The sequence below is a fragment of the Anser anser genome (genome assembly GCF_964211835.1).
Source record: "Anser anser genome assembly, chromosome: 18".
Lineage (NCBI taxonomy): Eukaryota > Metazoa > Chordata > Aves > Anseriformes > Anatidae > Anser > Anser anser.
In genome coordinates this window covers 7,366,699-7,382,933 of record NC_139739.1, presented here as the reverse complement: position 1 = coordinate 7,382,933, position 16,235 = coordinate 7,366,699, and the positions used below count along the sequence as shown (strand labels likewise).

The 16,235-nt window shown below is 45.4% G+C and overlaps 1 long non-coding RNA gene across 1 annotated transcript in view; it reads left to right on the top strand.

Annotated features, from left to right (window-relative positions):
- LOC310883514 overlaps positions 1–16,235 on the top strand; it is a 142,150-nt gene that overhangs the window by 74,473 nt on the left and 51,442 nt on the right. The window lies entirely within an intron of this gene.

Genomic DNA, 16,235 nt, shown 5'->3' with positions numbered 1-16,235 from the left:
TGTTTCTAAGTGTGGGTGCAGTTATATTGGCTTAAATCTCCGCAAATACAGCTATAGTGTAAACATTTTATACAAATATAACTTCATTCACACTTTGCTAACACAAGCTACTTTGCTAAAAAGCACTCCTATTTAAATATTTATACAAAAAATTGGTAGGTTTTAAAACACATACTTAGTTCTGACACTGCAAGTCACTCATTTAATTCAGCAGAACTGGGTATGAGCAGGGCTCCTATTCCTGGAGGTGGTGAGAAGAGAACCGTAGAAAAGATTTGTTTGTACCTGTGTTTCAAACCCTGCTCCCTCACAGTATTGAACTGTGGTAGAGCTAATCAAAATGTTTTGAATCCTGATGGGTTTCAAATATCTGCATATCAATGGCATTTGGAATTTAAACATTCTGACTGTTGAAATTTTTATTCAGGGAAGGCTTTTTTTTTTTTTTTTTTTAAGTTGTTCTACTCACAGAAATAGAGTTTGCAGGACTTTTGGTACTCATTTGTGGCCAAAGGATAACAAAGAAGAAAGAAAATCTATTCTCTTTTTACAAACTGTAGTCCAAATCGTGAGCAGGGCTTTGCTATACACCCTCAATTCAGTGATGATGATAATAAGTTCCTCCAGTTGTTAAGTATGGCTAATAAAGTTGAAAAACACCTTTTGAAAAATGATTAGGTAGATAATAAAGTATGTCAACTTGAAAATATGCATTCTTCATGTGATGACTGGAGATAGTTTATCACTTTATGAGTGACACATCCATTTATAAATATTTATTCTCTCCAGTGGTACTGATAAATCTTTTGAGCCTATAAGCCCATTGATACATACACAGTAATATCATTTGTCTTTCCAATGCATTTTATTTATTATTGACTAATTGCCTGCCAGATTGTAAATATGATAGGGGTGGCATTGTGCTTTGATTAACTGTATGTTAAAGTACCCAGAGGAATTTAGATTTAGCTCTGAGCAAAGACATCCAAGGCAATAAATTGTATATTTTGAAATCAGCTATGCAGTATGGAGCTGCAGCGCTAGTTAAACAAGCTGAGCAGAGGCATTTTCCAGAGCAGTTTATTTTGATTAATGGGTTCCCAAAAGCCTCTTGCTGCTGTTTACAATGGATTTGCTGTAATATTTACAATAAACTCGGGTTAGTCAAGAGAGTTTTAATGTACTTCAGCAGGTTACTTACACTTCACAAACCAGGGGCAAGAAGCACGGTGCAAAGTCAGGCTGGAAGATGTTTTGTCCTTCGCTGTGAGGTCTTCTTGCACCAGGCGTTTTTTCCTTCTCTCCCCAGTCCTGTTTCCTCTCAGGCATTTTCTTAACCAAATGTTTAGAACTGGCTTAACACATCTTGAGCCACCTCTGTGATGACTGGAGGTAATTTATCACATTAGAGCTGACAAGCCGTTTATAAATATTTATTCTCCGCCGTGGCGCTGACGAATGGGCTGAGTGCGCAGGGTGCTGGCGGGGGCATGCAGCGCGTTCCCCTGCACCACGGCACTGGCACACTGCTGGGAACGCAACGAGGGCAGCACTGGCTCTTGGTATCCCCAGCCAGCTCCTTCTCAAGCGTCCTGGGCGATGAGATTTAACCTTCTCCATGGCACAAATGCTGCGGCAGCAGGAGGTTTCCAAGCTGGGAAGCGCTTGGCACCCTCTACAAACATGCACGCTTGCTACTGTTTTAATTTCCATATCTTGCAACTGGGAAGGCCAAATGTTATTATCCTGCCCAGGCAGAAATCCCTCAGTGGAAGCCTCCTGCTTGAAATAATGCAAAAGATCGGAGGCATGTTAACTGTGCTGTGTCGCGCCCTGTTCTGCCCACGAGACGTCTGCCAGCAGCATGCGTGCTCCCAGCCCTGCTGCTTCCTCCCTCTTTTTGAAAAATTGAACTAGTTTGTCAGGCCGTATTTATGCAACATGTAATTTGACAGAAATCCTATTGTAATTAGCACCCGCTAATCACTGTCAGTAATGTTATTTAGCTAATTGTACCTTGAGCAGTAAAAAACAAAGCAAAACCAAACCCGGTACATAATTTTGTCCAAATAGATGAAACAGCAAAATGTGCACGTTCCCCAGAGGGACATGGATATGTGCTGCCATGTCCTTTTGAATCCTATGGAAACAGCTCCCTGGGGGACCTTCTAAACCTTCTCCAGAGGTCTCATAACCTGAATTTGTGGGGTTGTTTGTGGGTGATGCATGGTGCTTTGCAAATAGGGAGAGCTTTGCAGAAGGACTGATGCAGGAAAATCCCAGGGCTGGAGAACTCCACAGGTAAAAATGGAAGCAGGAGCCAGAGATGGAGATTTTCCCAGAGGATGACCCAAGTCAAGGAAGGATTCAGCTTTTCCAACTAGGAGAAACAATCTTGCTCACATCAGTCTTTACTTTCTTCTTGCTCATCTTCCTTTTGTTTTTAAATTTGTTTAAACCCTAATATCTTAAAGAGAAAAGGAGTACCATTGACCAAAGCCTTTCCTCCATGGATGTAGGATAATCTAGCTCTCTTTGATTTCCATTACGCTTTCCAGTGGATCTGAGATGTAATTAATTAATTGATTTTTGCTGCCAGTCCTCTAATTAACACTAAATAAAAATTCATGCCAGGGTTAATAGCTTTAAAGGTTGGAGGCAAGAGCGCCTGCTGTGCAGGTCCGTTGTCCGTTCTGCAGCGCATTTGGGTTATATTCCCTGTCATGCTTATAATTCGTAATCAATTGAAAGTTAATTTCATTCTTAACCAAAAGGAAGCCAGAAACTGGGTACTGTTATGCAACTGTTTTTGTTTTGTGGCATTTACAGGGCGGTGTTCATAGCCCAGTTATAACACCACTGGACGAACTTGTATGGCATGACAGGGGCCTGCCTGGTGTAACACAATCTCCAAAACCGGTGAGATTTATATTGTGGATAGGACCTAAACCTTGTGCTCCCTATACTTACTGTAAATACTGGCCTCTTTGCTCTTTATTATGTGGGACAATTACCGTGTGGAACCATTACTTAGTATTTGTGCAGTGCTTTGAGGATATGAAGTGCTAAGTAATATTATGTGTAGTCTAGTGGAAGTTTACTAACAAAAGGTCAGGTCGTTTTTATCCATTATCTCTTACTAGACAATAAAATTGCAACAGACTAGACAGAATTATTGAAAATATTGCTTTATGTGTTGGTAAAATGAATTATCTGAACAATCTCACTCCCTCATGGGAACACGAATGTTGAAATGCCTCCGAGACCTACTGTGAGGCTTGCTGGAGATGGCCAGCCCCCACGCTGCTAATTAGGGCTCCTGGCTTTTGATATGCTGTTAAACCCTTGAAAGAGTCCCTGTGAAATTGATCTGAAAAACATTATCTAGTTGCTTTGAAAAAGTAAGAGAAATCTGAAAGAGAGGCTCTTTCTTTCTTTGTGATTGCTGCTTTCACTTCTACGTCCCCATGGCTCAGTTCAACATCTTCCCTTCCCTGGCTGTATGGGGGAGAACCACTGAGGCTCTTTCTAAAGTGTCTCAGGAACGTATTCAGAATTAACATCATAAACAGTAAAATATGGTCCTGTTTGATAGAAACAATATTTGATAAAGTCCTCTGCAGAGTGGCTATGTGACATTGTCTCCACCATTTTCAATCAGCAAAGAATTTAATTTATGGTGTGGAATTGAAGCTGTTCAGACACGAGTGAGTACATCCAAAGCAAGTATCCCATAATTCTAATTGCAATCTATTGTGTTTGAGCAAACATGGGAATATTCATGTTCAAAGGGGTTTTGCATTTTCCTAGATGTTGCTAGCAGTACTACCCTCCTGCAGTGTAGAGGTGTTAATCTTCATAGGTTTGCTTCTACTTTCCACTGCCCTGTGCTCTCACGTGCGTTTATGCAATGACCGTGTTAGCAGCTGTGCTGCTGGCGTGATGCATCCTTAGGGCCCTCAAGTTACTAGCCTCAAAGCAGGCTCAAATCACGGTGCCGAGCAATGGGGAAGTCCAGCTAAAATCGCTGTTAATGCCTTCTCTTGTTGTCTTGCATTTGCAGCACTGAGCAGTCTGGAGAGGGAGAGGGAAGAAAAAAGCTAATTTCAGATAAATGAAGAGGTTTTTTTTTTTTTCCAGTCCATCCCTGAAAGGTTTTTTCTTGTTTTGTTGTTTTGTTTTTTTTCCCAAGCTGCAAGGTGTACTGCATGCTCTGTCTCGGTTGGGAACACTATAGCTAGTCCCTAAATGTTCAGCTTTGTTTTTGTCTTTCTGTGTTATCATCTTCATTCTTTGGTTGAATTGGAGTATCCGTTCCGTGCTCTTACTTTAATAATCTGCTGCTCTTCTGCTTCCCTGGGCAAATATTGTACTCGGGACACTGCCAGCCTTTAGCCTTGACCATACTAATACATAATGCAGATGATAAAAGCCAGTGTAACAGAAAAGAGGTCCCAGGGAGAATACAAACCATGACAAAATAAGAAGGAAGCAGATGGTTGGGTATTAAACTGCAGTAATAAAATAACATCTGGCAGAATATCACACACATGCACTGATGCCCATCTGAAGAGTGCACTGATTTAAGTAATATGCTTCTCATTTTGGTGCAATTAACACCAAAATTTACATAGCAAACAGTGGCAGAGCACATAGAGGCTTCTTTTGAAAAACACAATCAAAAAATGTCTTTTCTACAAGGAGATTGGCCATAGCAGACACTGATGGCTTTTTATACTGTGGTGTAAAGCAATTAATGAGTCATACCTTCCTGCTGGCCAGAGAACCCATTATTCTGTTTACATACAGTCTGGCAGATGTACTTGTTTGCAGGGCTGGAAATTAAAAGATAAAAGGGAGTAGCATTTGACCAAGTGGAACATCGCTCCACCCTGTGCCATAGAGAGAAGGATGCTATACAGATCAGGTAGATCTATAAAGCTCTATGCAGACAAACCTGTCCACCTCAGATCCTCTCCCATGTCTCCCCTTGTGTGAGCTTGGGAAGGAGAAACCTTGGGGCTGGCTTTTTCAAAGGAAGTTGGAGGGAAGATGCAGTCCCCGTCTGGGTTAACGAGCCACTTGGTAGCACCAAAAACCCTGCAGGCAACTGGGTCATATTTTTCACCAGCCCTGACCTGCATCTGACAGGCAGGTTTACAGTTGGCAGACAGAGTTGCTGTTTCCTGAGGGCTGGAAACTGCCTCTGGATTTTGCCTTTCTGAGCAGTGGGATGCGGTGCGTTAACCTCCCAGCGCAGCCCCAGCAGAAGTGCACGTTACTGTCTTGTGGAAGCAAATACCTGATAAATTAGACAATGGTCCAGTCATCAAAAGCCTGTAAAAATATTTGTGGGTGGCAGAATTAAGATTATCAGTGTGATGTCCTGTGTGAAGGAAAAGATGCCCTGGGCTCTGCCAGAGGCCCAGCTGCAGAGGACCGGACTGCACCAGAGCCTGGCATTTGTTTCAGCAGAAATGTCATTTCTGTTTGGAAACTTCCAATCTAACTTGGAATAAATGCAATTTTGTTTTGAAACTCCCTAGGAAATAGAGTTCTGACAAAGAAAAGGAGCATGGAAAGGCTTTGCCTCCATGTATCTGCTTGTCCCCGGGGCAGTGGTGAGAGGCAGACATTTTACCTCAGCCCTGCTCTGGCAAGAGGGCCTTCTGTGAGAGGGGAAGGGCACAGAGAGCCCTGGTATGGGGAAGAGCTCTACCAAGTCTCCAAAACATACCACTGCTGAGCAGGGCATGGTGTCAGGAAAGCTGCTCACACTGAAATTCGTAGTGTGATCGGCCTTTGTGGGGCGGGCCTAGTGTGCTGCAGCCAGGCCGGGCAGGCCTACCGCCCTGCTTCGCTGCGCTCTCAGGAAGGCCTGCTCGCGCTTCTCTTGGAAAACGTGACGAGAGTGCCATTGGATTCCTTAGAAGGAAGGAGTGGAAACATGTCCAAAGTTATTTTTTTTTCTCCATCAACGCACCTTTATTCCTTTTTTTTTATGTGTGTGTGTTTTGCTCAGGGGTTATCTGCTGGGAGTCTTTGTAGCCCCATGCACAGAGACTCAGATTTTGATGTGAGCCCCTGAATGCCATCACGTTTTAAGTGAGAACATAGTGATTTCCTTCCATCAAGTACAGCGTTTAGGTCATCTGCTTTCCTCTGGCAATCTTCAGAAGTTGGAATAATAAGGGTGCTCTACTGGCATATGTTTTCCTTAGAGCAGTACCAGGTGTAGGACACTAACAAAAAGAGGTGAGGGGCATCTGAAAGCTAGAAGGATATTTATGGGTGGAAAGGGTCATTTGTATTACCAGAAATGCAGTCTGCCACAGCACCTCTAATGAATAATAACAGGCAGAATTCTGCAGTTTTAGGGACTGTGATGCAAATAAGCAGTGGTTTTTTTGCAGTAGTTAATTTTCTTGAAATCTGATTTCCAGAGGTAGCAGCCTTAATTTGGTTTGTTCTTTGCAAGGGAATCCCGTGGGAGCGTGAGCTTCAGTCTCCAATAAATCAGGCGAGCAGCGGGCACCTTGGGCTAAGTTTGGGGCACAGTGGGAGCCGCTCTGTCCCAAGTGGGCTTTGGATGGCCTGACCCAGGGACCTTGGAGTCAGTGAGCTCTTTTGGCTGCAAAGTCTCAGGCTAAGTACATAACCTTTCCTTTTTGCTGGGTTTCTGCCAGGGTTAAACACTTCATTCCGGTCCAAAATGGGGCTCTGATTGTGGCTGAGGAGCGGGCAATGGGGTGAATGTGGAAACATTTGCAGTAAAAAAAAAAGCCTGTTCCAGCTAGTTTTACTTTGGTTTTGCATTTCCCTGGGCTAGTTTCTGAAGATGGTTTAATTTCCTATGTGCTGCCTGTGTTTTGCTTATATTTCTTCTCCTTAGCCTCCCTCAATGATATCCTAGTGCCTGCCTTCTCAACAGTAATAATAATAATAGCTGCAATATATTTAATAGCTACCCACTGCCAGCCTTGCTCAGCCTTCTCAACAGATTCCCTAAGGTAATGGATGTATAATGCATTTCCCAGCTGGAAATCAGACCTCACTAGGATCCTCTCTTTTACAAAAACTCCTTGCTGGCAGCCTCCCCGGCTGTGTGTGAATGAGCAAGGCTGCAGAAGAGGTGCTTTCCTTTCTCCTTGCGGGTGTGAAGCAGAAGGCTCGGAGCACAAGCAGCCACCTGGGACAGCACCAAAATGACCCGTATTCTCTGTGCCAGTCGGACGTTGCATCCTGTCCCCAGCCATCCAAATTGGCAAGGGCCCCAGGGATGGAGCTGGGAGATACAGCAGAGATTTTGGTACAAGAAACAGGACAAAGCAGAAAATGGTGTTAAAAGCTGAATGAAGGAAATCTGCTCACTATTCCTGTGGTGAATTTAACCCGTTGAAACTAGGCTGGTTAAAAGCACCTCTGCTCTTCCTATTGCCAACTTGACCTTTCAGAGGCCCCAATCTGACTGGCTTCCCACGCTATCCTAAAAAATTACCGGGGAGCCGCAAACAGCACAGCGCTGCGTGGGAGAAGGCAGTGGGAGATGTGGGGGAATAAATGTGTGCACCCAGAGAAGGGAAAAAGTGATGGAGTGGAAAGGCTGCCCGGACCTGGGGCCAGCAATAAGGGAGCGGCAGCCTCACTATCTGGTGTGAACAGCGAGCAGCTCTTTTGCAGGCGCCAGGGCTCGGCTGTGGTTTTGAATATTGTTGTGCAGTCCGGCTGGGCTGCTGGGAGCGAGCCATTTGTTTGTAGATGACCCGAGTTAGCTATTGTGCGAACAATCCCCGAACGGCACTGTTTAACCTTAAAAATTGTGATCTCTTTGGGAAGAAGTAACTAATTCCATTATTCATTTATGTGGCTTTATATGCAAGCAAAGAAGGATTTGAAGCAATTTGCTCATATGGATTTCTGCGCCTTCTGGCATCCTTCAGGACAGGATTGTTTTGCAGGGGAGAGACTCATCAAATGACTCGCTGAAGGTTTAATAAAAAAAGGAAAAGAAAAGGCCATGGTAGAGTTGGGAAATGAACCCAGGAATGTTGACTTTGAACTACATGAAACCCATTGCACTACAGTAGCATGCTCAGTACTTTTGCTTGGTTTTCAGCCACAGCTTTAAAGTTTGGCCAACAAAGTTAAGAAGTCAGGAGGGGGGTAATTTTTGTTCTTCAGATGAAGAGACTGAGAAATCTAAAAGCCTGGTGCTCACAATAACTTATTACTGCTCTTTATTTGATGGAGTGACTCATATAGCACATAGCTTCAGGAGCAGGTTTGGGGAAAACTATAGCTGAAAACACAGCCAGCTGTAAAAAGCTAGCCATTTCCTACACAGTATCTACTTCAAAAGAATAAAATAGATGTCTCCTTTTTTCTATCCAAAAAGTCACTGCAGAAGCAGCTTTCTTTTGTTATCTCCCAATAAATGTGTCTCTGTAATAGTGGAATTTACTGCTGGGGGTGTGCATTTCTCACCACTGCTTCCCCTTACAAAGACGCTAATCTATCTTTTGCTGGAGAAGGCAAATGATGTCATGTTTCCTGTATTTCAGCCTACTTTCCAGCTGCTGCAGAAAGGCAGGGCTGTAGGTAAACATCTTACTCTGCAAGAGCAGAGCGGGAGCTGCCGGGCTGGGTTAGTGCCCTGGGAACAGACCGAGGGGCACAGCGAGCCCCCTGTGCGAGCCTGGCTGACTTCTTGTCACCCGCACAGTGAACAGCCCAGGCACATGGGGACAACATGGTCACAGGGTGCTCAGCCCCATGGGTAGTGCAGGCAGAGGCCGGTCGGCAAGTCAGGACGGTCTGCTTGGCACGGGCAAGCACGGAAAGTTTGCAGAGCACTGCCTGAACTAGTCTTACCTCCAGCGAGAGCGTCCTTGACATTCATTAAGGCTAAATTCACTCTCACATTTTAATCAATGAAATGGAAAAACAAGAAAATAGGAATGCATAAGCAAGCCTGGCTTTTTGTTTTGTTTTGTGGTAGTGTTTTTGTTCTTTTTTTTTTTTTTATCAGCAGTCTAACAAGCCCAGGAAAACACCCGCCTGCATGCCGGATTTGCCCAGGCAATTATCACAAATGCAGATTGAATAATTACGCATGCGAAGACCCGTCTGGTACCTGCCACATGCAATGACTCAATCTGTGTGCAGGTGCATGTGTCTGCGTACACCACCGCACGCACCCCTTCAGCAGCAGAGCCGCGATACCTCTGCCCCCCGAGTGGAAAACTGAGCTCTTTCCACCACATCGGCCCTCCGGGATGCTGCGGGATGCTGGGGGGCTGCGGGCACCGGCTGGGGGCTGCTTCCCCTCGCCAGTGTTTGTGAGCATCCACCCTGCCCGCTGCAAACACTGCTGACCCACTTGAGCAAGGTCTAAAATCTGATGCCTCGCTCTCCCCCCGTTACTCACTGAATTTACGCTGTCCCTTTCCCCAGGGGAGCTGCGTGCAGCCCCACAGCTCTGCTGGCTGCAGCTTTGTTTTGCAGTAATTCTGGCCTTTGCTTGTGTACCAGCAGAGCATGACTTTCCTTATATATTATACTTTGAGAGCAATACAAGAAAATAAAAATGAGTAACAGCTTGTTTCCCAGCCCTGGATGGAGCAACAATTTTGATGAATGGACAGACTAGTTGCATGAAAAAGAGCATGAATAATTTGCAATGAATAATATTCAAGTGTTACCTTTTTTTCCACTCATAAATTGCTTGCAAACTTTTTTTTTCCCCCCGAGCTGTTAGTCACCAGAGCAAATAGCAAGCAGCGTGTTGGAAGCATTTGTTTTCTGCCACCCCGAGCTGTGGTTAGGCGCTGGTCACTCTGATTGATGGGGAAGCTCGTACGAGCAAGTTTCTTTGGTTGACACCTCGAGGTTCCTGGGGCTTTGCGTATATTTCTTTCACAGGCAACAGCAGATGCTGAAACAGCTGTTGGCTTGCGACTGTTTGTAATTTATAAATTATTGCTTCCACAAGTCCCAACCAACACTGGAGCTTGACAGAGACCCAGGTTAAGAATGAAATACTTTGTGAAAAATACCTGTAGCTTTTTATGCTGCTAGAGTCACAGTTCACCATTTCTCCCCATTTCTCTGACATTTTGCTGGGGCTAGCAGGGTGAGGGTGAGGCCACTCAGCTCCGTCACTATTTGTCTTGCGTGCATTAGCATAGCAGGTTGCCTCCTCTGACCTGCTTCGTCTGAGCTGGGATCCCCTACCTCTCTGGTTTTCCATTTCTTTCCCACTGACCTATTCTAATCAGCTGAGATACTTCCCCTTTTTCTTTTGCTTGGACTCAAAGCAGTGTGAAAGAATGACCTCTCTTTCATGCGCATGATTGCATTTTAAACTTTAATAGCTTCCATACCATTTCTTAAGAGGCACTCTGCTTGGCTGAAGGTCCGTACATTGCACTCGGGTATAGGGAGCAGCCAGAACATGATGGAAAAGTACAGTCTCTGTGTCAGGTCTCCATCTGCATGATGGACACTTCACATTTAAGCTACACTTCTTTCTGCACTGAACATATGTGACGTGGTGGTTCATCTCATAGAGCAGTTACTGACATCGTGCAGCTGCAAAGAAATCTGCTTTGCCTATGAAAAGACTGGAGTATAATGTAGCTAATGCTAATCAAGAGATATCTTAATAGATGCCAGCAGAAGAGGCTTCAGGGAGCGAATGTGACGCAGCCACAAAGCCTTTTCGCTCTGCCAGGGTCCCTGTGAAGGGCAGGGGAATGTTTAATTTCTCTGTGTGTGTGTCTTCAGGGCTGGCAGCAGAAACCAACACGGTCGAGATTAGATCAGCCCTGCTTATTCTAGAGGGAACGCATTTTTTTGGAACGCTACAAGTTTAATGATTTATTTCCTCCTGGTGCATCTTCGACTGGCTACGGCCTTTCTCGCATTAAAGAGAGACGGCTTCGATACACAAGGAACGATCTGGGAAAAGTGCCTTGTTAACACGGATCCCAGAACTGGGAGTTTAAAGCCCAAATTACTTCCTGGTTGTGAGATACGTGAATTATTAGCTCCTGGGTGGATAGCTCTGTTATGAACTTTGATGTTACGAACTTTGATGTGACAGTAGCTGCTCAAAGCAGTGGAAAAAGTATGTGTAAAGACCTGAGAGGTCTGCAAAAATCATAAGAGCTTTTCACTTATGGAGTCTGTCTTTTTCTCTCTTGGTGGAGTTGTCTTAGAGGCAATTAACTACATCTAGGACAGGGATGAGCTGAGGTTTCTTTGCGTCTTTTGCTGGATTAGCCTAGATTGCAAGGCTTAGAAAGAAATTTGAAGTGCAAAGGGTGAGGGAGAGGTTGGGCCTTGAATAATTTTAGACCATTCCTGGCATCAGGGGAAAAGCAAGTGAATGCCACACTGAAATTAACTGCTTATTGCCTAAAGCAATTGCCACGTTCATAAGTTAACCAATTATTTGACCAATTATTTGACCAATGATGCTATGGCGAGAACTCACCCATCATTGAAAAACTCCTCTCCAGTCAATCCTTCCTGTATTGAGCCTGTTTTTTCCACACCCTGGTGTTCCCCAGCACCTTGGGGATGAGCTGCCATGGTCTCGGGGGTGTGGGGAGACGCCCCTGCTGCGAGCGGGGTAGTGGTGCCCTGTGGATGAGGGCTAGGGAAGAGCAGCTCCCCTCATTTTCTGACCATCCTGGGAGAGGTGCGAAGGGCTCTGCTCTTGGCTCTGGCGCAGAAGACAAGAGCTGAGGCTGGAATCCAAGTCGCAGTGGATAAAATGCTGGAGAGGTGGGCTGGTCCCCACAAAACCCTCCAGACCACCTCTAAGCAGCAGCTGGCTTCGCTTACAGCCCCAGCTGAGATGAATGGCATTCCAGGGCTCACCAGCATCCCGCCGCTGCTTCTCCCTTTACAGCTGCCGTCTGGTCGCACCAAGCGGTTTAGCCTCTTGCATTTGCTTTTTGATGCAGATCCAGCAGGGAGGGTGTGTGGGAGTGGGAAGCGAGGGCACTCGTTGGAACCGCACTTTCCAGTGCGAAAGCGGAGCCGAGGGTGAGCAGGGGCAAAGGATTCCTCCGTGACCGCTTCTTCCTTTGCCGTGAGAGCTTGCTCTGCAGTGCAGCGAGCACAGAGCTCCTTCCCACCCAGCAGGGAAAATGCCCTGGTAGCACGGCGCACACCCACAGCACAGCGCTGCAGGAAGAAAGGAGGTGGTTGTACAAGATGTAAAGATAGGATGCACAGCCCCGTAGGAGGGATGTGTGAGATGGATTGCAAGTGGGAACCAAGAAATATGCCTGCTTGGCTGGATTCTTGCAACATTTTTTTTTTTTTTTAACCGCAAGCATTCAGCACTGATGGTTTTCCATAATTTCAAGACACCTTTACCCTGGCTGCCAACAATCCTGCTGGCTCACTGGGATTTGTCCAAGGGGCAATCCCTTCTTTGCTCCCTGTTGCTCTCAGCCCTGCGGTTGGACAGAGGCTGGAAAAGTTCTTCGCAAATCTCCACCTTTGGGATGGTGATGTTTAGCCCAGCTCTGATTTTTTTCCCTTCTTCTCTTTTTGAATGAGAATAGCCACAGAGAAGACAGCATCCATCCCCAGCGAACCAACGCTTGTATCCACCCCCAGGATAGCCTCTTCCTGACAGCCTGTCACTGCCTTGTCACAGCCGTGATGGATTTGTTCTGCCATCTCTTTATTAGTTCCCTGTGTAGAACAAGGAGGCTGGAGAAATCATGAGCAGTCCTTTAACCTCTCCTCTTCTGAGAGAGGAGTAATTCTGTACCCAGGCCTTTCCTGATGGACATCTGTCCAGCCTGCATCAAAGGGCACCCAGGGGGAGCGTTCCATAACCTGCCCAGGACAAGCACATGGTAAGAAGTAGTCCGTGGTGTATTTGTCATTTCTCCACATATTAACCTCTTAATTTGAAATTTCTTCTCTTTTCCACCGGAGATTGGAAAGCAGAAGAGCTGAGTCATCCCCTGAGAAGAAACCTCCCACAGCAGATGTTGCACCATGCGATCCTGCTGTCTCTTGCAGTCACTGCTGGAGGAACTCCTGTGTCACCTGAAGGCCTGCGTGGAGGTAGCACGGTCCCATTCCTCCGGTCACATCGCTAAAGCAAAGATAAATTCCTTGTTCAGTGCCTGGTGCACTGCAAGTGTCAGTAAATCCTTTCTGTTTGGAAGCATCCCCGCCTGTATTGAGACCTTACCTTTGAAAGGTGATAATGTGAAAAGCATCCTGCTACATTTTGTAGTGAGGATCTATTTGTGTGTGCTATGTGGGGGACGTCCTGTCGTTTTCAACACTGTGACCTCTGGGTGACTTTTCTGAGCTTTCCTCTGGCACTGAGCAGAGAGAAGGAAGCTTTATGCCAATAATCTCGAATGAAAGTTTACAAGGGCTAAATTCAGTCCCTGTTTCTGTTCATGTATTGCCTGTGATTTAAAGCAAGTCACTTAATTTTCTCGTTCCTCATCTGTAATACAACACTGCATTTTCCCTCCCTGCAGCCTGCCTGCTTTCTGTAGATCAGATGTTGGCCCAGACAGGGCTGTCTTGGAAGCAGGTGCCTCAGCAGACTGCTGTAAATCACTCAAGCAGAGTCCTGGAATCACAGAATATCCTGAGTTGGGAGGGACACACAAGGATCATCAAGTCCAATTCCTAAAGTACCTTTAGTAGTTACTGATACTGCTGATACTTCAGTTTCCGCCAGTTCTCTGCTAACCAGACCACGAGTTTCATGACATTTTCTGCAATATTTAAACCCCATGTCCTTGCCTTAGCTGATTATGTGAGAAACTTGGTTCCTGGGTTTTGTTTGGGTTTTTGTCTTGTCTTTTAAAGGTACATCACTAGCACCAGTGCAAAAATGATCCTGAAAGTGTGAACGTTCCTTGTCTGTTACCTGATTGTCTTAGCGATATGGTTTAGTGGAGTACTTAGTGTTAGGTCGGAGGTTGGACTCGATGATCTTGAGGTCTCTTCCAACCTAGAAATCTGTGATACTGTGATACTGATTTGTTTACCTGCTGGCACAATGCACATATCGGGTATGAACAAATGGCATCTGTGAAAAGTAATATACATATTTAAGTATTTTGGAGCCCAGAAGAGTTAAATGTCTGCTTTTGGGTTTCCCTCTGGGTGTTCCAAAACAGCTGCAAGAGTTAAAGTTCTGTATATGTGCTGTCCTATATTACAGGAGCTACATTCATACCTTTCATTCTCAGCCTCCGCCTCCTCCTATTCAATTTACAGTCTAGACTGTTTAAAAATATCTTGTTACTGCTTTTTTTTTTTTTCCTATGGAGAAAGGGCACTTGTGAGACAATGCTCTCAACTGGAGATTACACAGATTTGTTGCATGTTGGTGCACGATAACAGGAGAGGTTCCAACAAGCTCCAATATATAATAAACTGTGAAAGCATAAATTGCATATGATTAAACCTTTGATGGTGGGCTGTTAGGAATTCCCAGTGCAACATGCCACGCCGCCTTTTACATCAGCCCTAACAATGACAGTGCCAGACTCGTTGGCTCCAAGGGGTTAATTATACATTATGGATGAAACAATGCAAGGATGCTTGTTAATACTCAATTATTTGCATGGTAACCCTGGGTGACTCCCTTACTGCTGCTGCCAATTTGCAGTGCTCACCTGGGGCAAGATAGGAGAAGGCTTGTCATTCCTCACCCAATCCACTTTCTTTCTGCCCCTCCTTGCTGTTTTTTTTCCTATTTGCAACACCAATTTGCTTGTCAAGGTGTCTGACAGGTGAAAAGCCTACCTGATTAATGAAATTGTAAGGTCAAAAGAAATGTAATCCATCTGCCGTGGATGGCAATGTGCAGCTGATGCTGGTCCAGGGCAAAATAGAGATGAGGGGCAGGTGAGGTGGGCAGGCAGGTGCTGATGGGCAACTCTTATGGGAGTGGTAAAGCAGTGGGGGATAAAAAGGGTCAGAGAGGAAGTACTCGGGCTGGTGGTGGCTATCTGGCTGCCTCTTAAGCAAAGCATTGACTGGGAAATCTTGCATTTAGTTCTCCGGGAGTTGGGGCACCTTGTGGATCTAAGTTTAACAGTGCAGGTTCCTCTTGCTCTTCCCTGTGAGTGTTTCAGGGCAGCTGGATTGGGAGGTGTGTATGGGGCTGGGTGAGGTGCTGCTGGAGCTGCTCCAAAGCCTGGCTGTGCTCCTTCAAGCACCCAGAGCCTGCCCGGGGGATTAATTGCATTTAAACCCTGCTGGGATGGTTCAGGGCCATGTGGCGTTGCTTCCCTGTGGCACTGCTTCCCTGCAGCACGTGTGGGGTGAGGGTTTGGGAGAGAGAGCTGGGTGATGTTCTCTGATGTGCTGGGAAGGGGCTGGAAGCCATCCCCCTACTTTTGGCACCCCAACTCCAGGGACCTGAGCACCTTTTACCTGCTGGAAGCTGGAGCTGACAGTGGAGAGGTGAGCTGGGATAAGGTGACAGGCTAAATGCTGGGAATGGAGCGGAGGTGCCATGTCCCGAGGAAGATTTCTGGAACTTCTGAGTTCTCTCCTTTTCAAAAGAATACAATTAACTACATTAACTTCCACAAACCTGGGATAAAATCATCCTCTCAGCAATTGCAGGCTTTGTATTTTTTTTTTGTTGTTCTTTTAAAAATAGCCTGAATGTTCCTACTGTGTTCCCACACTAACTAATCCCTGCTAAAATCAAGGCGATGTCTGCCTTATGTCTTTTCTAGGCTGAAGGAATATTTGAGGTTTTAAAGATATTTCTTTCTTTAAAAAAGACTTCAGGGGGGAAGCCTACGGTAAATATGGCTCTGACCTTATCTGAATTGTTCCTGTGCACTGAATCTAGCCAAGGACTCTTGAATAAAACAAACTTGAAGTTTCTAGGCCAAGTAGGTTTTGAGATATGGCTCTACGATAAATTGTTAGAGGAATATTTCAAAGACTGAATTGCACCTCATTTTTCAAAGTCCCATATCTCACAAACACCTTGTCTGATCTGCCACAAATTTTGTCAATAAATTATCCTCTGGCTACTGATCACATATGCAAAGTCTTCAGCAAAAAAAGCCACACAAATCTTTGCTCCCACCTTAAACACCTCCCTCCTGGCAATAAGTCCCCTCCTCCCCTCAGTGCTGGCAGAGTTTTTTGGGGGCTATAAAAATAATCCTGTATAACCCCGACAGTGTAGTGCTGAGTGGAAAGTCACA